This window comes from Ahaetulla prasina, chromosome 1 (genome assembly GCF_028640845.1).
Source record: "Ahaetulla prasina isolate Xishuangbanna chromosome 1, ASM2864084v1, whole genome shotgun sequence".
NCBI classification, from domain to species: domain Eukaryota; kingdom Metazoa; phylum Chordata; class Lepidosauria; order Squamata; family Colubridae; genus Ahaetulla; species Ahaetulla prasina.
In genome coordinates this window covers 299,293,236-299,319,408 of record NC_080539.1, presented here as the reverse complement: position 1 = coordinate 299,319,408, position 26,173 = coordinate 299,293,236, and the positions used below count along the sequence as shown (strand labels likewise).

The 26,173-nt window shown below is 40.0% G+C and overlaps 1 long non-coding RNA gene across 2 annotated transcripts; it reads left to right on the top strand.

The window, feature by feature from the left end:
• Positions 1–226: 226 nt before the first annotated feature.
• LOC131187520 (uncharacterized) lies at positions 227–25,738 on the top strand. 2 transcript variants are annotated; one of them, XR_009152569.1, is made up of 4 exons: positions 227–693; positions 9,507–9,613; positions 18,020–18,232; positions 21,771–25,738. It is a non-coding gene; the product is annotated as an uncharacterized LOC131187520 (long non-coding RNA). The 2 variants fall into 2 exon arrangements; XR_009152570.1 differs by lacking the exons at positions 227–693; positions 9,507–9,613 and adding an exon at positions 13,147–13,444 and having other exon boundaries at positions 21,771–22,469.
• Positions 25,739–26,173: the final 435 nt, after the last annotated feature.

Genomic DNA, 26,173 nt, shown 5'->3' with positions numbered 1-26,173 from the left:
AAAAGTTAAACCACAGTTTGAAGCTGGTTTATGGATTTAGATTATTTTAAAACTGGTAATCAGGACTTCCTGCTAGGGTAAAGTGGCAACTATGATGATTAAGAAATTCTGATGGGAGGAATGACGGTGCTATATATGCAGATCAATGATTCAATTGTATCTTGATTTACTGTAGGCTGAATGATGCTTTTTCTGAATGCAGCCATTATTAATATATCCTAATTTACTGGTGTTATTATTTTAAACTAGGCTTGAACTTGGAACGTTTTACAGATGGCTGAGAATATCTTCATCAGCCAGCCTGCTACATCCCAAACCCATCAATCCAGACACCCACCCTCAAAAGCCACAACTTCTCAGGTCTGATTCATCACCACATAATGAAAAACAACTTTTCAGAAAAATGACACAAAAGTGAAAGAATTTGTCATCTGGGAAAAGAGGCCAATATAAAATAACTTCAGCAAATTACAAGGAACAAATGCTTTCAATCCTCATGTCATTTTACCATCCAGTATATGACTTGTTTTGCAAAGAAGAATTGCGTGACATAGAGCTGCAGGCTTCCTTTCCAATCAGGGAAGGTTCCCCTCCCCGGTTCTTGATCCATCTTCTACTCGTTCACATATTCTGTTGTGTGCAGCTGAAAGTTTAGGAGTTCTGACTCCCCACTGCAGACGGCTAATAAAATAGGTATTAAGAGAGCAGTGGTAAGAGGCATAATATGTGCTTTTGCAGTCTCTTAAAAACTTAAGCACGTAGAGTCTGACTGTGAAGCAAATCACATTCAGTTCTGTGTAAAAATATTGAAAAGCTCTCTATTCTTCTATATTTCCTCTTCCGAGTGTCAGTTAGGGTTGTTTTCCATAGGGCAAGAGTTCTTAATGTACTTCGGCTTGTACTCCAAGTTACTGCTAGTCTAAGTAAGAGGAATATCCAGGATCCAAAAACTGACTTCATTTTGGGGATAGAATAGATGCTAAGACTTTTTAAACTCAGTGTTAATGTTTGTGTTGTATTTTCTCCAAATCTTCAATTGAATAAAGTGCAGCAAAGCAAATGTCTATGGAGATTCTCAGTCAACCAGGTTATGGTTGTCCCAAAGTTGCTTTTTCAAGAGGCTGGACTTTCTGGTTTTTCTTTGAAGATGTTTTGCTTCTCATCCAAGAAGCTTCTTCAGCTCTGGCTGGATTCCTTCCAGAGGTGAAATGTAAAATTTGTTACTACGGGTTCTGTGGGTGTGGCTTGGTGGGGGGGTAATGTGACTGGGTGGGCGTGGCCAACTTTTTTTTTTACTTTAAAAAGCATTTTTTTACAACCTCTTCAGCCAAAGAGGTTGTAAAAAAATGCTTTTAAAAGCCTGTGATGATCAGGCAACTCAGGTGGGATCGCCAGAGGAAAAAAAGCTTTTTAAAGGGTTCTGATGATCCCAGCTGAGTTGCCTGATTGCCAGAACCTTTTAAAAGCATTTTTTTAACAACCTCTTCGGCCAAAGAGGTTGTAGAAAAAATGCTTTTAAAAGGTTCTGGCAATCAGGCAATCAGCTGGGATTGCCAGAGGAGTCCTTTAAAAGTGGTTTTTTTTTTACAATCTCTTCGGCCAAAGAGGTTGTAGAAAAAATGCTTTTAAAGGGTTCTGAGGATCCCAGCTGAGCTGCGCGATCATCAGAGGCTTTTTTTTTACTTTTAAAAGCATTTTAAAAGCTGAAGAAGCCGAAGAAAAAATGCTTTTAAAAGTAAAAAAAACCTCTGATGATCACGTGGCTCAGCTGGGGTGGAAGGGGGCAGGGATTTTTGCTACTGGTTCTCCGAACCATCCGCCGCCATCACTATTCCTGATTCCTTCCATTCCCCACCGTCCACCCAGAGTTGAAGAAGCTTCTTGAATGAGAAGCAAAACATCTCCAAAGAAAAACCAGAAAGTCCAGTTTCTTCTTGACAAAGCATCTTTTGGGACAGCATGGCAAGTGTAACTTTTGTCAAACTCACTGGCTTTATAACCTTACAGGATATTAATTACATTTCTTCACATACCTAACAAGTTGCAAATGATTTGTGTTATATCTGTATGCACAAAGTAACATTTGAGTGGTTTGATACTGTCTAAAATTATTTTGGATGCTAAATTAGGGGCCAAAGCATAAGAGCATGTGAATAAAGTCTTCAAGCAAAAACAAATTCCAGTTGGTTTTAGAAAAAGTACCTTTGGGACAACCATGGCCTGGATGACTGAGAAGCTCCATAGACATCTGAGTAACATAAAAATGGAAATCTATTTTTTTTCTAGCGCGACAGAAAAGGAAGATATTACCTCTTCAAGAAAGAACAACTTGTAGTCACAACAATATTGGGTCTCCAAGTCTGCTCACATCGAGACCATTCTCAAGTCTACCTATACTTATACTACTTTTTTGTTTTGTCTCTCTTCTATGAAGAGCTATAGAACCAAGAGAAACGGTAGCATGGAAACTCATCATAGTTATATGCAGGTGCCTGATGCAGGAAGACTATGTAATTAATTTCTACTTATGGATCCAGAGTACTTACTTTTGGATGTCAAGGATTTATACTGATAGTTGGATTCAGTAATGGATGTAATTTGTGTACTACAGTATCGTTGATAAAGTTAGAGTTTAGAGGCATATCTGCAATTGCTTAGAGAAAGTGTGTACAGTACACCTTTTAGCTCTATAATTGAAGCCCACTCTATATCATTCACACATTTCAACTCTGTTTGTCCTGGACTCTAATTCATAGGATTATATACAAACAAAAAGGGATTGCAAAGAATCTCAAAAGACAAGTACAAGAGCTACTCAAAGGCTATTTAAGAAATAGGCATATTCAAAGGAATAAACTTTGAAAGAATGCTGTGGGTCTTCTGAAAAGGATGATCAAGGCAAATGGTTTACCTGTTTATAAAATGTCTTCCGTAGCAAGCAACAGTAGCGTCTAAGCACCTCTTCATATATCTGATGTCCCAAGATTCTTTCTCTTAGTTTATCTTTAGCTTTTAAAAAATTTCTGGGCATGAGTGCTGACTGCGGTTCAGATCATGAACTGTTGGTGGCAAAGATTAATGTCAAACTATTCACCATCCAAAAGGCAGTTCCTGCAAAGAAATTTGATATCACCAAAATCCCTACTACATATACAACTGAGGTAAAATAGGTTTGAACTATTGGACACTGCTGAGAAGATACCTGATGAACTATGGTAGACAGTTCAATCAACCATTCCTGGAACTGCAGAAGAACACATACCATACAAGAAGCCAGAGAAAAAGTGCTCTCAGATGAAACCATCAAAATAGCCGAGCAGAGAAAATCAGCCAAGGCAGCAAGCGAACGGGAAAAAGCATGAAGACTGAATACAGCTTTCCACGGGGCAGCAAGGAAGTATAATGAAGTTTATTGGAACTAGTGATGTAAATAGGCAGACTACATGAAGGGTCATGCCAGGAACGCATTTATGCCAAAAGTTCTGAGCACCATTTATTGCTTATACAGGGACCAGTAAAATAAGCAAGGGAAAGAACTGTTTGACCAACAAGGTATCAAGAACAGATGGCGAGAATATACAGAAGAACTATGTGCAGGTAGCAAAGGGGTTCATTGTCAGGATGACGAAGAGAGGCAGAAATAGAAGCAGCCATCCTTAAGGAAAAAATCATATGGGCGATGAGCCAACTGCCAAATAACAAGACTCCAGGTGTGACACTATCCCTGCAGAATTACTGAGACTTGTGCCATCCACAGTCATTACAGACCTGTGCCAGAAAATTTTGGAAACCAATACTTCACCACAGGATTGGAAATGCTCAGCATTCATTCGTTCTACTGCCAAAATGAGTGACTTTAACGATTGCTCCAATTATCGCACAATTGCTCTCATCCCTCACATCTGATCCCTCACATTTAAGATTCTGCTTAAAGTTATAGCACCAACCATCACAAAGGAATTACCAGATTTCCAAGATGGCTTCTGAAGGGGTCGTGGCACTCAACCATATTGCAAATGGATCGTGGAAATATCTCATGACTATCAAAAGATCATTTACATGTGCTTCATGTAAGAAATCCTTTGACTGTGTTGATCATGAGAAGCTATGGAGAGCCCTACAAGACATGGAGGTAACAGCAGATCTGGTCAAGTTGATGTAATCACTATACACAAATCAGGAAGCCACTGTGCAAATACCATATGGAGACACTGCTTGATTTAAGATAGAGAAAGAAGTGTGACAAGGTTGCAATCTCTTCCCTTTCTTATTCAACCTGTATACCGAAATGATTGTGAGGAAGTTAAGCTTTGAAGAATCAAAAATCAAGGTAAAGATTGGTGGAAGAAACATTAACAATCTTCAATATGCTGACTATATAACTTATCATTCAGAAAACAAAGAAGGCCTGAAACATCTGATCAAGAAAATCAAGGAAGAAAGTGAGAATGGTCACTTTCTGAACATAAAAATGATCAAGCTCTTGACCACTGCAGGGAATGGAAACATCACAGTAGAAATTGACAATAAAGAGATAGAATGCATGGGGAAAATTCACTTTCCTAGGATCACAGGTAGCTCAAAGGAATGAATGCAGCCCAGAAATAAAATGTCAGACTGCACTGGGTCGCACAACAATGATGAACATGAGCCAAATGTGGGAAAGCGAGGACATCAGCCTGGCAACCAAAGATAGATTGCTCCAATCTATTGTGTTCCCCATAGCAACCTATGGTTGTGAAAGTTAGATCTTAAAAAATCAAGACAGGAAGACAATTGACTCAAAGCTGACATCAGTCAGAATTTAGAAAAATTCAAAGCAATAGCGCAAGATTGTAAGATGTGGAGAGACCTGGCTCATACAACTGCCAAGAGTTGGACACAGTTGAATGGATATCATCATCATCATCATCATCATCATCATCATCATCATCATCATCTTTCTGCATAGATGTATAAACTTTAAACAAAGAATGTGGCTGCAACTGTCTATAATATATATTTTGTAGGAATATAAAAGTTTCCATGTTTTAAACTAAAAGAATAACTTTAATAATTAAATAGGGCAGGGAGTTTATGAGGTTAAAGGAAGTGTCTTTTCTGAGAAATTAACTTATCAGATAAAGTATTTTTCAAACTGAGCTCAACTTCTTACAAGTAGGTTTCTAGATCCCCTGCCCACAATCTTCTTACTGCATACTGCCAGATCTCTGGTAAGAGCTTTTTTTGGGTATCTTTGCACAGGTGTTATTAACAAAGAGCAGAGTAGCAAATCTCCTCTGACTTTTCTCAGTAGCTTAGGCTATTGTTTCTCAATCTCAGCAGCCTTAAGAATTCAGCTCCTAGAATTCCTCAGCTGAAGAAAAAAAACATGTTTTTTTATGTATAAAAAAAAGGTAAGAAATTAACAGGAGTTAAAGACAAAGGGAGAAAGGAAAACAAAAAGAAAAGTAAGCAACTAATTGGAAGAGATTTCTCTCAGCCCATCAGAAATGCACAGGCACAGATCCAGGGTACAAGGAAACAGGATGGGATAATGAGATAAAACAAAGACATGCAGAAAAACAAATTCCCAACAGCCCATTTCATTCCATAAAATAAACCTTCTCAAACTAATCCAGCTCCACTGTTCCCGAGACTGATTTTTTTTTATTTATTTTTTTGGTTATCCGGTTCCAGGTTCCATTGCTCACTTGGCTTTATGACAGCTGAGAAAGAGTTGCTCCATTGCTTCCTGCAAGAAGGAAGATACAATGAAAACAAAATGGAATGTTCCTGTCCATTTTTAAAAGTCCACCCTATCTACAGTGATAGATCCCTTAACTCTTTGTGTCTGAATCTTTTGAGATGGGATTTTTCTCCATCCATTATAATCACGTTCGTATCATTTTCATGATAATAATATGGAAATGGTTTGCCATTGCTTTCTTCAGCTTCTCATTTGAAGCTCTGGGATTTCCTGGTGCTCCCTGCTCCCAGAACTGACTAGTTCGACCGTTCTTGGCTTTTGAGACTCAGCTAAGGTTATCTATCTAGGCACAATGGGATGAACAAATATAACCTTTTGAGCATGATCAGTTGTTCCATTGTCTGTAACCAGTGAAAAACCTGATGAGTGAAAATGAGGAAGAGAAATATTAGCAAAGGTTTAAAAGGTCACTTAGAGGGAAATGGGAAAAATGATGCAAGCAGCACAAAGAACCAAAAAGAAAAGGGAACACAGGAATAGTTTAACATTAACCAGTGCCAGTAAGGAAATATCCTATCCAAAACTTGCTTTAAACAACAAGGATTTTTGAAATCTCTCGTCCGCATGACGGTTAGTAAATAGTATAAGGATTTATAAAGATTGCTTTGCTGCCTCAAAATATTAAAAATGAATTATAGTTATTCATTTGCATTCATAATGCACGAGGACCTTATTCTTACTTTCAGTTTACACTTAGAAAAGCTGCTAAATGCAACTAAGAAGGTTATGTTAGCTTATTGGTTGTGGCACTCATACAATCACATTCTTCAGTACAACCCAATAGCGGTAAAAGTACTGATGGAAAAGGTTTTTTTAATGGAAGGAAGCAAAGAACGGTCTCTACTAAGGAAAAAAGGCTGCTTCCAATAAGCAGTGCTAAGTCTTCTAGTATGAAAAATATCAGAATGATGGGAAACTAAACTAACTGATTTTTGGCAATTCTGGTCAGGGTTTTGAAAATTGCCAAAAAAGGGCTATTGAGGTCACATATGGCTCTTGGATCTTGGATTTCCCCCTCCCCATATTCAGTTCAAAGAGAGAATAAGTTCATACCATGAATGTACTTATGCTGCCCGATCTCTCCACTGTTAGCATTTTTTGTAGGAAGATAATAAATTATTTACGTTTACTATTACAATATACAGAATGAACTGTTCTCTGCTGGAATGAAGATGAGGAATAAGAACAACAATGGCATAAAGAATGAAAACAAAGCTAAAACAAGTCGAAGGAAGAGCTCAAAAATGCAAACAAATGCCAGACGTTCTAAACAACTTAAAATAGAAGTCATGGTGCTGCATTAAAAAAAAAGTTATTTGGGGGTTAAGGTAGGACTGGGAATGCCATCCCCAGTCCCATTCTTACTTAGGGAAGAGGGAAGGGGAAAATAACCACATGGCTGAAATTTGCCCATGCTGCCTCAAGGTGATAGTGGACTTCATAACAGTTGTGGTTTGCTTGACCCTGGTTTGAGTTGAGCCTGTGTCCTCAACTATGATGGGCAGGGCTGAAGTTTGGCAAGCATATGAGTTCATTTCCACACATGGACCACAGGGGAAGGTTCACCTTATTCTTACCTCAGTTAACAAAAAGTGTTGACCCTGCACTAAACCCTTTGTTGTCATCTCGTAGTCATCTGGATTTTTGCTGCGCTGACTTTGTAACCTTGGTTATGAGAGTGATCCAGGAAATTTTTCCTTTTCCTATCTCTGTCTGTAATGCTCATTTTCTTTATCTCTGTCTATGGTAGAATTCTTCCAGCTTCTCTCCGGTTTTATCTGAGATGGAAACTTTGACATTATTGGGTTTTGTAATCACAATGCTAATCTTTAAAAGCCAATTGTTATTCCTATAATTTTTCTTTTTTTAAAAAAACACCGTTCTGTGCATTTTAGTTGGTTTTGTGTATATGCCAATGTCTACTCCATTGATTGAAGTACTGGTAGCCTAAACAGCAGTGGTGGGTTTCTACCAGTTCACCCCGGTTCAGGTGAACGGGTAGTGGCGGCGGCGGGAGGCTCTGCCAAGATGTCATCACGGATGCTGTGGGCATGCGCAGGACCACCGCATGCACGCTCACGGTTCTGAACCAGTAGCGAAGGTAAGTGGAACCCACTACTGCTAAACAGGCCTAAACTTACACACTACCATTGTAACTGTTGTAGTTTGCAGCTGCTGCTCAGAAATATGTGCATGAATACACATATAGGTTTACACATACTATTGGGTGCTGGGAAAATCCTTAACAGGTCTCTAGACACATTGTGATCTAATGCGAGTAACCTTGAACTTCATCTTCTACCTTGAAAAGCTGAACTTACTACTAACAGTTGAAACATATGGATGTTTTACTAGAAAGAAGTTCCCTGAAGATGGGCTCTAGCACTAGTCCAAAAACTAGGAAGACAAAATCGCTGGTCCTGATGACTGACCCAGATTGGATCCTGCAACATTATCCTGGGATACATATATTTGCCTTCATTCGAGACACAAAGAATTGTTGCCTCGAAGAAAAGGACTTCTTGTTACTGTTTGTTGCTTTGACCAAAATATTGCCCTCATATATGCTTCTCGTTCATTACTAAACGTGTTTGTATAATTTCTGCATGTAGGAACATTGAAGAACCCTGATGGATCACATCAAAACTTCTCTGATCACAGTGGAAGAAGCTGTATGAAATGGCAAATCAGTGAAGATAAAGAAAATGCAGCTCACCACATGAGCACTACAAAAAAATAGAAAATGAACTGCTACATATACAGAACTGCCATATTTGGTGTCCGAAATCTTGACTAGTAGTAGATAGCAGCACAGTTAGTTTTCTGAATCTCTTTGTTGCCCCTGATTCAGATTTTTGCAACCCAGATCTGAGAGACAGGTACAAGTAGATAAGATTTAGGGATCTGGACTTACCTGGGAGTCATTCTGTAATTTCACAAGTTTTTTGAAAAATTCAAACCACCAATAAGAACTGTTTTTTTTAAATTTCCCAACAGCTTATTGCTTGGGAGAAAGAAAGAAAAAATCTGTGAGAAATAGAATGAAAGAGAGAAAAAGAGAGTTATCAGAAAAAGGGAGAGCATCACAGAAAGAATGGAGTACTCTCCATCTACATTTGGACATATTCTATTTGTTTATGATTTAGATTTATATTCAAAATGGTATAGCTCAAAATGGTAGTGCTTCCTCCAGTTTTCTCCATAATCGCAAATCCATTTGTGCTGAGATATAATGAATGACCCAAAGTCACTCAGGGAGGTTCCTTGGCTGAGAGTGGACTTAAACCTTGGCCATTTGTCGTAACCCAACATCTTAGCCTTAAATTATCTTTGTTATGTAAGAGATTCAATGACAGTGTAATACATCCTGATATACCAGGGGTATCAAACTCGCGTTGTCACTGCATTATCACATGACGTATTGTGACTTTCCCCCGCTTCGCTAAACCAAGCATGGGCCTGGCCAGTGCATCACGCATCCGGCCTGCAGGTCACAAGTTTGACACCTCTGTGATATACATTTTCATCCTATTTTGATGGGAGCCTCATCAATCCCCACATTTTGTCTTCCTGTGAAAGGTGAGAACGTATAAATTAGCCTCTCCAATGGTACTCTTTGCATGATTTGAGATAGAGCTTTTCTCTTTTTATCACCTTCTTTAATAGGCACCGTTATGCACACTGGTACATCTCCTAGGCAGAATTATGAGCAGACTGCTATTTTTGCAAACTCAATTGTTCTATTTTTGTTTTGCAGGTGCCAAGAGTCTCCCAGAGTTACGCTGTCCAGCAAATGCTCCTGAAGTTTCTTAGCAACTGCAAGGCATTTATCTAAACATCTTTATGGATTCCTTCAACCTTTACGTAAATTGAAATCCAAACTCAATCAGTATTTTCAGCACTTTACAGCACATGCTTTTCCCACAATTCTCATACATGTAATTCATAGTCAAAATTTAACTCATAAGTGAATTCATTTAATCCATTTAAATTTAATTAATTGGTTTTAATTAATTAATGGAGTTTAATTCATAGATATTATGATACCATAATTTTAAGGAGTAGATTGTACATCTGGGTTCAAAAATCCATGAAATCTCTAAATGGCAGGAAAGAGTTCAGATGTTCTGCATCATTTTACTAACATCTTGTGGGCTTCCAGAGTTTTGCAACTCAGCTGTTTGCAATCCTACACTGGAATCTTGACTAGAAGTCTCTTTGAATGACTTCCATTAGAGTCTTAATTGTCTGACCATTTCAGAAAAGAACAAGAGTTATTCCAGGACTGATCTTAATAATTTTATTTGTCCCTTAATTAGCAATGTACAGTGTTTTATAGGAATGCCAGCTCATTTGTGATTCCCATGCTCATATTTCTCCAATAATTAATTAAAATAAAAACATTAAAATGATCCAAAACTTATGAATCAGTCAAGTTTTAGTAACTTCTGCAGTCTTGTATAAGAGCTTATGCAATGTTTATCTCATGAGATTTCAAATAATTTGGGAGGGGCACCTAGTCCATAGTATGAGAATGCACGTTGGCTGCCAAATTCGGAAAAAGTTGTTAGCCTTTCATTTAATGACTTCAGTGCCAGATGAAAGCCGGTTTATTTTCAGTCGCACCCATCCTCCATTAATATTTTCAAGCATATTTGCTTTTAGTTCAAAGACTATTTCAGATTGCAAAGTTCTAACCGTTCTTAGAACAACGTTGTAACAAAGTTCTAACAGGGTGAGCTCCATTTACTTGGCTAGACAAACCAATAATAACATTATTAATATGCTTATAATATATTAGTATATATTAATATGCTAATAACATATACACCTAGGCACACTACTTGGTGTAATTAAAAAAACAAAGTTGTAAGCCATCTCATACTCATTACACTTTGCTATAAATTTCCAGATGACCTCCACCAGCACTTTCACATTAGACAGTTGCAGGGAATCAGGTGAAAATTAATGAAATGCTACTGGTTGAACAGAAATTTTCCTCCATCACCACCTGAGGACAACTATACAGGTCTGAATGGAATTATTGCATAATAGTTTTATCCACCTTTAACTATTCTCAAACTATTCTCCAAAGTACCTGAGGGTAGAACAAGAAGCAATGGGTGAAAACTAATCAAGGAGAAAAGCAACTTTAGAACTAAGGAGAAATTTCCTGACAGAACAATTAATAAGTGGAACAACTTGCCTGCAGAAGTTGTGAATGCTCCAACACTGGAAGTTTTTAAGAAGATGTTGGATAACCATTTGTCTGAAGTGGTGTAGGGTTTCCTGCCTGTGCAGGGGGTTGGACTAGAAGACCTCCAAGGTCCCTTCCAACTCTGTTATTCTATTCTAAACTCAGGCAACCTTAGCAGAAGAATACCATGGTTGATGGTACTGAAAGCCTCTAAGAAGTCTAACAGCCAAACAAGTAAAGAAACTTTAGCAACTAAAACAAAGCAAACCAAATATTAAAAAATCAGAAGTCTCCGGTGTTCTATTTTCCAAATGGAACCAATACTGGCTGGCTGGTTCTAAAGAGAATGTTTCTCCAACATATACCAGCAAGGTTTGGTTCTCTTTGGAAATTACAAAGGGATTTGCATCTGTAACTATATAAGTTAGTTTAGGTTAATTGCTTTTAGAGCAGGAGGGGATTCTAGAACTCAGTGCTGGAATACTAACGTCAATGATACCCCTACCATCACCAGTTTTGACAATCCTGGGGAGATTTGTGCCACACAGTAAAACAACCTTCCCCAAGGTGGAATATCTTCAGATATTTCAGACTGCAACTCCTATGGGTTTTCTAGATGGCATTTAGGAGATTTGAAATCCAACAATTGGAAGAATGTTGACCTGGCACACAGTATCTTTTTTTGGTACTTCCCCTGTTTCAATGACAAATATCACTAAATAGCTTTTGACATTTCAGCATTTTCACTTCCAGTCAAAAGCAGAATCAAGAACTTTGATGCAATAAGTACAAAAAGTGTGAAGCGCAGCAATATGTATCTGGAGCTTATAGTAGCTTCTGACAATCCACATTTGCTAACAAAGTATGTTCTTCATCATCCCCAAATATAGAGAAGCATCAACGATGAAGAAATTTGTAGAAATAGCTGAATTATATGTAAATTGAACATAAAGGCAAGTTTCCAAAGTTTTTTATATATCTTGTGCCTCTTGCTGCTTTACCTTCCTGCAGAGCAGGGAGAAACATTTATTAACATAAATGTTAATAAATGATTCTCATTTTGACAAAATGCTCATTTTGACAATTTGAATATGTCACTTACAAAACCCAAGGATCTTAAAATATTGCTTGGCCCATAGCAAATTCCATTGTTTTTCTCTAACTGTGGATCCTACAACCATTTATTGTGCTTGTGTTAAACTATTTGATACCACTTTCCGTAAAAAAACAAAACGAAAAAGAGCACCTCAATTAGCCATCAATAAGATGGATTTTTTAAAAATTTCTGCTTAAGGATCCTGTATCAATCCCCTGATTTGACTCTGCCTCTTATGCACTTTAACTTGTAAGTTGCTTCTGGAGTGAGTTACAGCAGCTTTGCAGGGAAGATTTGGACTCGTAAGTATATCTCTATGGGAGATATGCAAATAATTAAATATGCAGTTCCGTTCTTACTGTAGAGCCCTCAATAATATTCAGTTTGACTCTGTAACATATATTTAGATTACTGAGTACATATCTGAAGAAAAATCTACACTTCTAGAATGAGCAGATAAAAAAGAATTTTATTATGGAACCCATCATGAACATACTTTGTGTATTAATGTTGTTCTGTCCTTGGGGGAAAATCCACGATGAGACAGTTTCACAATTTAATATTGTGAAGCATAAAGAAGCCAAGGGATCTTTTCATTCTTCTTTAACTTTTAAAAAGTTCAGTATGATTAGGAAAGTGTCAGTTTCCTGGAGAACAGAAGTCTCTTTATACATACTTTTTGGACTGACCCTGTGATCACATAACTTTACTTGATCACATGGACAATTCTGAGAATGCTGAAGAAAATTTTACGGTTCAAAGAGCTTGAATCTTTGGTATACACAACACAATGTTAGCAAAGATTCTTCAGACACATCATACATTTTAGGAAACAAATCTCATTCTTCCTGTAAATCTGATCTGGAGATTGTTTGATATTGAATGAAAAATGGTTACAAAATTGGCTCCCTCAGAAATTTGTCGCAAATACAGACAGTTAATGTGGTGATCCAACTTTGCTTTATCCATACATTTGGTCAGATAATATTTGGTCAAAAATTGAAAAGGATTAGATCAGAGAAAGCTACTTTTCCTATTGAAAGAAGATGAATTCACCTCTTTTTTAAAAAAATGATTCTTTCCCATACTTTAGTTGAAGGATTTAGTCTCAGAAACCTCAGCACTAAAGTTGAGGAGCGGAAAAATCATTCGTTTCAGTTTGATGCTTGTTTGCCTTTTTCAAATTGATACTAGCATAATTTCTTTCTCAATCTGCATTTCTTAAAAAGAAAGGGCATTTGAAACTGAGCTCCTGCTATTGTCATTGCTTTTTTGCACATTGTTCTGTCTGCAGTTTCATTAGTAAACTCTTCCCCGTTGATTCCTCCCTATCGCTAGGACACACGAATGTATACCAGCAGTATGAGTTTCAGGATAATGTGTGGGATTATGGAGAAAAAAGGTTGGTTAAACAGTTTGTGTGTTGTGTGTGTGTGTGTGTATATGTTTTTTGTTTAAAAAACCAGCTAGTTTGGTAAGTCTGAAAAGTTTACAAAGGGAGAGGAGGAAGTGATACAGTCTTAAAAAGCTGATTAATTAGGCAAGCTGCTTAAGTTATCTTGTCCTTCTTTGAAATAAAAGATTTTTATGAAAGGGGAGAGAAGGCCCTTTTCTTCCTGGAAGACCTTGTCCCATAAACAATATACAGTACTATAACTAGACCTTAGGTAAGGTGTGGGTTTGTGTGTGTGAATGTATTAAAAGTTTTCTAGGTTTTTTTTCTTTTCATGATGGAAGCGGATGCCTAGTGATCAACAGCTTTGGGATTTTAATTATACAGGAATGATTGAAGTCTCATTTGACTATCATGCTTACACCTCCATATCTCCATTGACCTCTGCAATGGCTGTCTGAGATCCTGCATTCTTGTCTACCACAGAAAGTAGTTTGTGAAAACTATGGGCAGAATGTAGTCTGGGTAAGAGAAGAAATGCTCCTTTTGGAGAAATTCATACCGTCTATTGGTCTTTAGGAAAAACTTCTTTTTTTAGAAAAAAGTTTTTTATTAATAATTCAAATTAAAAACAACGGACATGGTTTAACGTCACTGGTTTTACATATTGTCGTCAAATTTAAGCTAATAAATGATATACTTCTTTATCTTTGTACAAATTTACATTACCTTACATGTCAAGTATGTAGGTTAATTCCTCTTAAACAGCTACATCCATACTCAATATAATCATATCTCACATACAAATTTAACATACATTGACATATCCATTTCTAGACAGTCATTACACCTTCATCTTAGCATTCCTCTTCCTGTCCAACCATTCATAAAATTTAGTCCAGATTTCATAGTACGCTGATTCACTTTTATCCTTGAGCTCCAAGGTAAGTCTGTCCATTTCTGCACAATTAAAGATTTTAGTTAGCACTTCTTCTTCCAAGGGGGTTTCTTTGCTCTTCCATTTTTGGGCAAAAGCTATTCTTGCTGTTGTTAATATATGTAATATTTGATAGGTTCTATTCTTGTTATATTTGCCCTCTATAATGCCTAAAAAGAAAAGTTCTGGTTTAACTTCTATTTTTAATGTTAAGATCTCTTACAGCCAACACCTTATTTGATGCCCAAAAAATTTAGCCTTTGGGTATTCCCACCACATATGGTAAAAGGTTCCTGGGACTACCTCACATTTCCAACACATTGAAGAGTATTTTTTACTTATTATTGCTAATCTTGTGAGTGGGAAATGCCACCTGTAAAATATCTTATATAAATTTTCTTTGTATGATGTTGCTAAAGGAATTTTTATGTTTTTTCCCCATAAATTCTGCCAATTTTCCAAATCAATACTATAGCTGAAATATTTGCTCCAAATTATCATGGTGTCCTTTACTTGCTTTTCTAATATTTCCTGTTCTAATAAATAGTTATATAGCTTTCTTATGGCCTTCTCTCCCGTACCTACTAAAATTTTATCCAGTTCTGTTAATTCTGTTTTTATTATTTATTATTTTAATTATTTAAATTTCTATACCGCCCTTCTCCCGAAGGACTCAGGGCGGTTCACAGCCAAATAAAATACACAATAATGTTACAATATAAACACAATTAAAATACAATTAAAAAACTTATTCAATTGGGCCGAAATTAAAAATTTAGAATAAATAATAAAAACCCAATTAAAACCCATAAATTTAAAAAACTAACCCAGTCCTGCGCAGATGAATAAATGTGTTTTAAGCTCGCGACGAAAGGTTCGGAGGTCCGGAAGTTGACGGAGTCCCGGGGAGTTCGTTCCAGAGGCGGGAGCCCCACAGAAGGCCCTTCCTGGGCGTCGCCAGGCGACACTGGCCGACGGCACCCTGAGGAGTCCCTCTCTGTGAGAGCGCACGGGTCGGTGGGAGGTATTCGGTAGCAGTAGGCGGTCCCGTAAATAGCCCGGCCCTATGCCATGGGCGCTTTGAAGGCGTTCACCAAAACCTTGAAGCGCACCGGAAGGCCACAGGTAGCCAGTGCAGTCTGCGCAGGATAGGTGTCACGCGGGAGCCACGAGGGCTCCCTCTATCACCAGCAGCTGCATTCTGGACTAACTGAAGCCTCCGGATGCCCCTCAAGGGAGCCCCATGTGAGAGCATTGCAGTAATCCAGGCGAGGCGTCACGAGGCGTGGTGACTGTGCACAAGGCATCCCGGTCTAGAAAGGCGCAGCTGGCGCACCAAGCGAACCTGGTGGAAAGCTCTCCTGGAGGCGGCCGTCAGGTGGTCTTCAAAGACAGCCGTTCATCCAGGAGAACGCCCAAGTTGCGCACCCTCTCCGCCGGGGCCAATGACTCGCTCCCAACAGTCAGCCGTGGACTCAGCTGACTGTACCGGGATGCCGGCATCCACAGCCACTCCGTCTTGGAGGATTGAGCTTGAGCCTGTTTCTCCCCATCCAGACCCGTCGGCTTCCAAACACCGGGACAGCACTTGATAGCTTCATTGGGGTGGCCGGTGTGGAAAAGTACAGCTGGGTGTCATCAGCGTACAGCTGGTACCTCACACGAAGCCACTGATGATCTCACCCAGCGGCTTCATATAGATGTTGAACAGAAGGCGAGAGAATCGGCCCTGCGGCACCACAAGTGAGGCGCCGCGAGTCGACCTCTGCCCCCGTCAACACCGTCTGCGACGGTCGGAGAGATAGGAGGAGAACCACCGATAAGCGGTGCCTCTCACTCCCAGTCCCTCCAACGGCGCAGCAGGATACCATGGTCGATGGTATCAAAAGCCGCTGAGAGGTCTAATAGGACCAGGGCAGAGGAACAACCCCTATCCTGGCCCTCAGAGATCATCCACCAACGCGACCAAAGCCGTCTCAGTGCTGTAACCGGGCGGAAGCGGACTGGAGCAGGTCTAGATAGACAGTTTCCTCCAGGTGGAGGAAACTGATATGCCACCATACTCTCTACAACCTTCGCTAAGCGGGTTGGAGACCGGACGATAATTACCTAAAACAGCGGGTCAGGAAGGCTTCTTGAGGAGGGGCCTCACCACCGCCTCTTTCAAGGCGGCGGGAAAGACTCCCTCCAACAAGGAAGCGCTCGTAATCGCCTGGAGCCAGCCTCGTGTCACCAGCCTCGTGTCACCACCAGCACCAGCCAGGAGGGGCACGGGTCCAGTAAACACGTGGTGGCATTCAGTCTACCCAGCAACCTGTCCATGTCCTCGGGAGCCACAGGGTCAAACTCATCCCAGACAATATCACCAAGACCGCCCTCAGACGCCCCGTCTGAATCGCCACAATTTTGGTCCAGACCGTCCCGAAGCTGAACGATTTTATCGTATAGATAACCGTTAAACTCCTCAACACGTCCCTGCAACGGGTCATCCCGCTCCCCCTGGTGAAGGAGGGAGCGGGTCACCCGAAACAGGGCAGCTGGGCGGTTATCTGCCGACGCAATGAGGGAGGAGGCGTAGCAACGCCTCGCTTCCCTCAGTGCCACTAGGTAGGTCCTAGTATAGTGTCCGATCAGCCTCTGAGCGGCTGGACCTCCAAGAACTCTCTAGGCGTCTTCTCTGGCGTTTCATCCCCCTCAGCTCCTCGGAGAACCAAGGAGCCGGTTGGGATCTGCGCCGGGTCAGAGGCCGCAGAGGCACGACACGGTCTAATACCCCATTATACCCCATTCCTTCTTGTCCTTCATATATAGAATTGAATAGAATTTTTTATTGGCCAAGTGTGATTGGACACACAAGGAATTTGATATTTAGATTATAGATTGCCCACCATTCTAGTTCAATTCCTTCCTCCTTTAAATTATTCCTAGATTTCAATTCCCCTTTATCGTTTAATACATCTCTATATGTGACAACCCCTCCTAATTTAGTAAAATTTGGATGTGTGAGCATCTTCAATGTTGATATTCAGTTGGGGACTTCCATATAATTACCTCTTTTAGTTTTAATCCAAGTATCTAAAAGCACCCAGGAAAAACTTCTTAAAATCATATTTGAGTCAGTATTTAGATGATTTTAAACTTGCTATTTTTGCCATTATTGACATTCTGTTAGAGGACCACTGCCGATACTTTTAACTTTTAATAGATTAATAGTGTGTTTTAGGATTTATTACAGAATTTATATATCCTGAAAATTTGACAAGAGTTTGGTGATAATAACAGCAATAGCAGCCTCTAATAATGATGACTGAGAAGTTTATGGGTATTGGTCCCTTATATTGTAGGCATCATGCAGTAAGTATTGACTGCCAGTAATGAAGGGTTTAGGGATGGAAGATACAATTTCTCATCCTTCTTTTCTCCAGAGGAATTAAACTGCAACATTTATCATTCCTCTCCAATCTGGCTCCGATTATGTAGCTGTTGATACCTGTCTTCTTTTTCATAGCAGGTCATAGCAGATTTTCGGGCATGATTATGAATATGACTCCTCTAGTTGCAACGGATTTGTGCCCAGGAACTGCACCTTTTAATCAAAGAGAATGGTGCCAGGAAATCTCTCATGTTTCATCTTTTTTTATTCTCAGCAAGAGCATAAAGGCCCAGAAGGAGCTGGAGATGAGGTCAGCATTACCTTGAAGAAATGAGTGAACAAACAAGTTGTGAAGAAGGTCTACACACATCACCATGCATGTGTGGATAATTTTCATTTAATGATGTTGAATCTCTCTGGCCAAAATGGAGAACCAGATAACTGCCATGGAAACCTAGTGGCACCAGCAACCCCAATTTACTCCTAGGTAAGATACCCTGGAATATCCATTCGAACTGCTGGCCACATTATATACTCACCAGTTTCTTTAGTTCCATTTTCCTCCTTCTTTCCCTTCTTCCTGGAACTCTCTTATTATTTACCTTGGCTTTTTAAATAAGCAGTAGCACTAATATAGCCTCTTTCTCTTTTCCTACTGATTAATTTTTGGAATGTATAAAGGTGGAGATGCACTGCAGCCTTTTCTCAGTGCTCGCTCCAAGTGAGTGCAAATTTATTATCCATTAATGTATATAATGGGACGTGGTGGCTCAGGGGCTAGGACGTTGAGCTTGTTGATTGAAAGGTCGGCAGCTCAGCAGTTCGAATCCCTAGTGCTGCCGTGTAACGGGGTGAGCTCTCAGCTTCTGCCAACCTAGCAGTTTTGAAAGCACGCAAAAATGCAAGTAGAAAAAATAGGGACTACCTTTGGTGGGAAGGTAACAGCATTCCGTGCGCCTTTGGTGTTGAGTCATGCCGGCCACATGACCACAGAGATGTCTTCGGACAGCGCTGGCTCTTCGGCTTTGAAATGGAGATGAGCACCGCCCCCTAGAGTCGGCAACGACTAGCACGTATGTGCGAGGGGAACCTTTACCTTTAATGTATATAATATATTAAATATAGGATAAAACAAGGAGTATAATTAAAACATTTTTCCTTCCCCCATTTTTAAAAGAAACAGAAGTTTCATGCAGAGATTACATGGACTTGAAAAGTAAAAAAACAACAACTCTGGCACGGGGGTCACTGGAAGAATCAAGACGCTAGAAGTTACTGCAACTTTATTTTGCTATGTTCTCCGGCTTTGTTAAAATATCAGAGGAAAACAAAAGGTGCTGATACAGCCGCCTAGTGATAAAAACTAAAGAGTAAGCACAATGGAGAGCAACAAAGGGAGGGGGTGGGAGAGCTGGGAGAGAAGTGGAAGAAAGAAAAGAAGGACAACTCATTTTGAGGACATGTAATATCTGAACTTGAAAGCTTTCCAAGCTTTGGCATGCTCTCCTGCATCTTATGGTCCACTTCTAGCAGTGCTGCCTTAGAGCCCTGGCAATTCTAGGGCATTTATTTCTTGGGACTCCTGCTGCCACATTCTCCCCATATAGCTAACAGGACTCAGCTTCAGAGTTCCATTCCTGTGGTTATTCATGAAGTTATTAGCTGCTTTGCAATCCACCCATAGAATCATATTCTCCATGTGGACAGGGCAAAAGGTAGTTTGCCTGATGGCTTGCGAAGGCACCTGCATTCTCCCGGAATGCAAGATGCTGGATTACTTTCAAGAGGCTCCCTCTCTCCCTCCCTTTTCTGCTAATCCCTTCTGTTCTTTTGTAGGAACAAACAGCCTCCCTTGTTGCAGGAGGAGGCCAGGATTTTCTGCATGGCAGCTCAGCCTGAGAACAGTGCCGGAGCTGAGCATTTGATCTTGTTCAGTTATCACCAGGCCATCCCCTTCCAGGCTGCTGTAAAGCAATCCGTTCCAGTTGAAAGGGTTTATCTAAAGGAGGATCAGTTGTCAAAAGAGCCAAGCTGCAACAAGGAGTTGGAAATGCCAGGGAGGAAAGACTCCACCTCCAGGATCTTCTCTCAGGCTTACTTACCCATCATTAACTACCCCCATAGTTTTATTCAATTAACTCATTTATTCTGAGTTTGCATGATTGCAGAATCCTAAATTAACCACATGGGCTGGGTATCTATAACAGATTATATTACAATCTATTAGCTGTGGTGATCAGAGCCCTATGATACACAGTACATTTGTTCGTACGCAGTTTCTAAACTGATTCATCGTTATCAGGAATTTAATGCAACTCAAGAACACCTTTATCTTGATCATTCTCTAACTCAGCTCTCTGTAACAGTGTAACCTATTGCCTCTCAGTAGCCCAACTGACCTCAAATTCCTACGCCCGGAAAAGCTGATCTAAATACTCTTGGTATTTAAATAGACCGCTTGCCTTGTACATGATCTCCATGATTGCTGAAGATGAGTTTATAGGAAGGATTTCTTTTAGCATTCAACTCAGAGCCAAACTAGATCTCATAAGATCTTATAGCAGTGAAGTTGCCTGGGGTCATTCAGCACATTGAGCTGTATACTAGCCATATCGTCTGAATCCATATAACATACTACAATAAATCACAAACTAGCTAACCACATTTTAGCCTAGTGTATGCTGCCGAGTCAGCTACTGGGTTGCGTAGAAGTTCTGTTCTTCACCATGCTTTATGTTTGTTTATTAGGTTTTTTTATTTTGCATTTATTTTTCATTTATATCCCACCCTTCTCCGAAGACTTGTTGTTTATTTATTACACATTGAAGTCAATATACTTTCTAAAACCCTTGGCTGCTTCTCCACCATTGGCCCCACAGGGAAGGCAATGGCTTCCAGCCTTGTTTCATGTTTCTTTCTAACCCCAACCAAGCATGGCATGATATTATTCTGTAGGCCAGGGGTGTCAAACTTGTGTCGTCACGGAGGCATCACGTGACATATTGGGACATTTTCCCCCTTCGCTAAACCAGCCATGGGTGTGGCCAGCATGTGAAGCATCTGGCCCGTGGGCCATGAGTTTGACAGCCCTGCTATAGGCAATGTGCAGTGAGAGGGCAATTTGAAGAATTCCACCTGACTCCCATAGCAGGAGAGGACACAAGACACAGCCTGATGGCAATCTCATGCCTTTGCTAACTTTCTGGTTTTTGGCACACGTGTACTTCCTTCTGTGAAACAAGATTGGACTTAAATTCTGAGATTTAGAACAGCATCTATCCTTGCTTTTTGTCTCAGATGCAATGCTGGTTGAGTAGCCTCTTTCTACAGTTTAGAAAAAAGGAAGCTTAAAAAAGCTTACTCATATGCTGAAAAAGGAAACCGTGTCCATTGTATGTTTTTCTGTTCCTTTTCTCTTAAAGCAGCCTTCTCCAAACAGGAGCTTTCTAGATGTTTTGGGTTCACAGTACCCATACTGCCCAGCCAAGAGCGTTGTCCTGTAATTTCTGCCATTCCCAGCCAGCGATTCCTGTGCCTGATTGGAAGCAATGTCATCCAAGGCAATGGAGCTCTTTCTGGACCTGACAACATGACTTCATCCCTTCCTCTGAACATTTTTGGGCATGTTCCAGTTGTTGGCATTTCTTTCAAACTCAAAATGGATCCTGGCTGAGGGATAAAGGATAGCACCAGTAGCATTAAATCACTCAGGGCCTTACCTGTCCAATGTGAATCAGTCATGATGGCATACTCACCTGTCTCCAGTCATGGTGGAGCTCTTAAGACTGTCCACTGCAAATCATCCTTCTTTAATCTGGTGTGTGTGATGTAGCACGTCTCTCATTATTGCTGACCAATAAGGCCTTTGTTATTTGGAATACTGGTAGTCCCATACCAACATATCTGGAAAGCATCATTTGGGATACAAATCGTTTTAGATCAGAGTAATGGGCTTTTTTTGTATTCTGACTTTTTAGTGTGTGACTCAGACCTTTGTTATTCAATTCCACTTCTTCTTTGCACAGGTTCTGCGAGATGGAAGTTGCTGTTTTTTTTTAAATGTCACAACCAGGCACCAGATACTAAAACATTATTTTTTGGTCCAAGAATGATCCCTGGCATTTCCACCTTAAAATCTGCAAGACAGGGATGATCATCTGCTAGGCACATTAGACGGATCAATGCTGGATTACATGGAAAAGACATTTGGTTTAAAGTAAAGGAGTTTGAGAAGTTTAGAGTAAGAAGGAATTGGGTCCAAAATGTCACAATCAATTCCTAAAATTGGGAACACGTAAAACTACAAAACAGAATTGCTTGTTAGAAATAAAAGGAACATGAAGCCCTAACATGTGGAATGAGCTGAAGCTTTGTGTGTGTGAATATATGTATATATGTGTGTATATATATATGTATATATGTATGTGCCAGGGGAACAAAGAAATAGAAGCAAAACCTTATAGAGTTACAAGAGATTCTGGGATCCTGTAGTAGTATATTTAAAAAAATAAATAGAACTGCCAATATGGCCCATACTACTATTTAGTCAGAAAAATAAAATGTTCCATTTGCTCAAAAGCATGTGGGAGAGCTTCCATTCTTTCTGCTTCTCTTATTTTTGTTAGCACATTTCTCAAAGGTTTGAATTGCTCTATTTTGTCTGTTGATTAATCATCAGCTATGGATGGGGGAGGGGCGGTGAACCTAAAGGGTAGAGAGGAGCTGAGCAAACAAAATAAATCCATTATTCCTCATCCAGAGTGTCCTTCTTTGGATGTGTTGCCTTTGAGCTCCCTTTCTCTGTTGTCATGCTGTAGTGAAGGGAGTGTTGGGTTGTATAACGCGCCTGCTCTCCAACAGCTCCTTTTCAGATTAGTAACCAAGATCCTTTCATCTGGGGATAATAGACAGACTCTCAATGCAAGAATGTGATGCAAGACACCAGCCTTCAGAAAACATAAGAGTTGAGATACAAATTGAACTGAGGCTGAATAGAGCCAAAAAAGATCAATTAAAACTAACCTAGAATATTGTCACCCCAAGCAACCACAACAACTGGCATTTCCATTCCCAGGATACTTGTTTCAAGGATTCCTGAGATGCATCTCTTGAATCAAGGTTGACACTCCTTACAAATATAACCCACAATCTAACAGCTAGTGAATAGATTGTGCTGTCCGGCCAACCCCATGGATACCAAAGGGATGATTATCTAATGGAAGCCACTGGGACAGGGCTTAATGTGGGCCAGACTGCTGGAAGGGTAATTTTAAAAAAAAAGGCTGTTTCATACAGCAGCTTAAAATATTGCAAGGTCATCCCATTAATTGACTCTCTTTGCATGCTGAGCAGACTTGGTCAGGAATTAGGAGAAATTCAAGAGGAGCCATTGTTTTACTTAGTTGATTCCAAACATAGGAGCTCATGTTTATATAACTACAAGATGCTTTGTAAAGTTCCAAAAATAGGCTCAACTTTTAACTCCAGGGAATGCATTGAGACTATTCCTTAGAAAAGGGGGTGTAGTCAGAACTGTTTTCCCAGTGCTTGTAGATATGGCAGGGAAGCAGAGGAGACATTTAGAGAAACTTTTTTGTTTTTGCTTATTTTAACAAAAGTATTTTAGTCAGTAATTTTATGCTTTTTTGAGAGAGAGGGAGGGAGAGAGAGAGAAGGTGATGCTGAAAAATCCTTTCAGAAATAGATACCATATTAATACAATTGAGCGTGTCCAGAAATATTTTACAAGAAGAGTTCTCCACTCCTCTGTTTACAACAAAATACCTTATGCCACCAGACTTGAAATCCTGGGTATAGAAAGTTTAGAATTCCGCCGCTTTCGACATGACCTGAGTTTAACTCATAGAATCATCTGTTACAATGTCCTTCCTGTTGAAGACTACTTCAGCTTCAGTCGCAACAATACACGAGCACACAATAGATTTAAGCTTAATGTGAACCGCTCCAATCTTGATTGCAGAAAATATGACTTCAGTAACAGAGTTGTTAATGGCTGGAATGCACTACCTGACTGTTCTGTCCCCCCACCTCAGTCCGGGAGGCACGTGAAATGACTCAATTAGCCGGCAATTTAGTCCACAGCAGCTATCAGCTCTGGCAGCAAACCAGCGAGTGTCTGCCAAGGTTTTCTTTTATCTTTCTTGATGCCGGCATGTCAACCAGGAAGTCAGGAACAAACAGCACTCCAAGTCAAATGCTCAGTCAAATAGTTCAGCTCAAGTTTTCTCCAGTTAGTTGATTTGTTCGTCACGAAGTAGATTAGCAGCCCCTCCTGCTTTTATACCCTGTGGGGTGTGGCTCCGTGACTCAGCACTTTCTAAGCCTGCCCCATCCCTGCTTCTGTTGTTCCCGCCTCTCGTCTATGAAACCTGGGATCTAACCAGCACTGATTGTCCACAGCTGGATCTGGGAGCATTGCCTGGCCGGGGGGAGATACAGGAGACAGAGGCCTCGTTTCTTCCTCCACCTGGCCTGCCTCTGACTCCTGGAGCTGAGCCAGAGAGGCCGGCCCAGCAGAGGGGAGCCCTGCCGGCCCTTCCCCCTCACTCTCTGAGTCACTCTCTGGCAGGGGGCCAGGCTCAGGGGGGGGGGGCTGGAGCCACAACACTGACTCTGTGGTCTCTTCACAAAATTCCCAAAGCTTTAACCAAAAACTATCTACTATTGACCTCACCCCATTCCTAAGAGGTCTCTAAGGGCACCAGCGTGCCTACCGTTCCTGTCCTAATGTTCCCTTTGATTGTATCCAATTCATATAGTTATTTCATGTTTATGCTTATATATATGCTTATATATCGTAAGTTATTTCTTGCTTATGCTTATATATTTATTTGTTGTGACAAATAAATAAATAAATAAAAAATATGTCAGATGCTATTTGAGGAGTGGGGAAAGCTCCATAACTTTGAAACAGCAGACCAACATACAAACCGCGGTGTGGCTCAGGCTGTAAGAAGCCTGTTATTAAACACAGCTGCCTGCAATTACTGCAGGTTGTAGTCCCACCCGGCCCAAGGTTGACTCAGCCTTCCATCCTTTATAAGGTAGGTAAAATGAGGAGCCAGATTGTTGGGGGGGCAATAAATTGACTTTGTATATAAATATACAAATAGAATGAGACTATTGCCTTACACAATATAAGCCGCCCTGAGTCTTCGGAGAAGGGCGGGATATAAATGTAAATTAAAAAAAAACAAAACCCAACAAGATGAAAATGCAAATCTTCCAACATTATGTTGGTCTGTGATTCCAGTTTTCTGGATTAAAGGTATGCAGTGATCTGGATCTGAAAGGAAAATATTTTAATATGTGGGTATGTACATTGCATCTGTTGGCAACCCCTTAAAAAAGATAACGCTTGTCCCAAATTCAAATATTGATGCTCCAAAATTGCACCATAATCTCAGGAAAAATGCATTTAAATTAAGGACTCATTTGCACTCATACATGCTTGGAAGTACCTTTTCCCCTTCAAATCTGGAACACTACATTGGCATTACCGCTACATGATTCCAGACAGCATCCTCATGATATGATGGAATGAGCAGCTATTCCTAAAACAGAGATGTCCTACGGAGATACTAGATCTGTCAACTGGCTACTAATTCTGGGAGCAGTACTTATAGCACAATGGGAACACCTGAAGGCAGAAGATAAAACAATGGACTAATCAAGGAGAGAAACAACCTAGAACTGAGGAGAAATATCCTGACAGTTAGAACAATTAATCAGTGGAATGAGTTGCCTCCAGAAGTTGTGGGTGCTCCAACACTGGAGGTTTTTAAGAAGAGATTGGACAACCATTTGTCTGAAATGGTGTAGGATTTCCTGCTTGAGCAGGGGGTTGGACTAGAAGACCTCCAAGGTCCCTTCCAACTCTATTATTCTGTTATTCTGGATGAAGCTAGGTTAGGGAAGGCTGCCCCAGATAATGATTAGTTTTGACAACTGGTCAATTGTTGAACAATTCTTATGAGATATATATTCTTATATATATTCTTATATATATATATATATATACTTATATATTATATATATTCTTATATATATATATATATACTTCCCAAGTTTGAGACATATGGTTTCAGATCAGCAATTTAGGGGGATAAACCCTCATGACACACAATATTTTTTATATTAGTTTATTAACTGATATAAAAGTTGGAAAGGGAATCCTGTCAAGCATAAAGACAGATAATCTCAGAAACGGCAGTTGAGGAGCCAGTGTGGTACACTTGTTCAAATATAGACTAGAACCAAGTCACCCATTGAAGCTCATTGGGTGACATTGGAGTAACTACTGTATTCCTCAGCTCATAAGCTTGCTGTGAGGAAAAATTGGAGGAAAGCACAACATAGGCCACCTTGAGCTGTATCAGGAAAGATAAGATATAAATCTAATAATTAA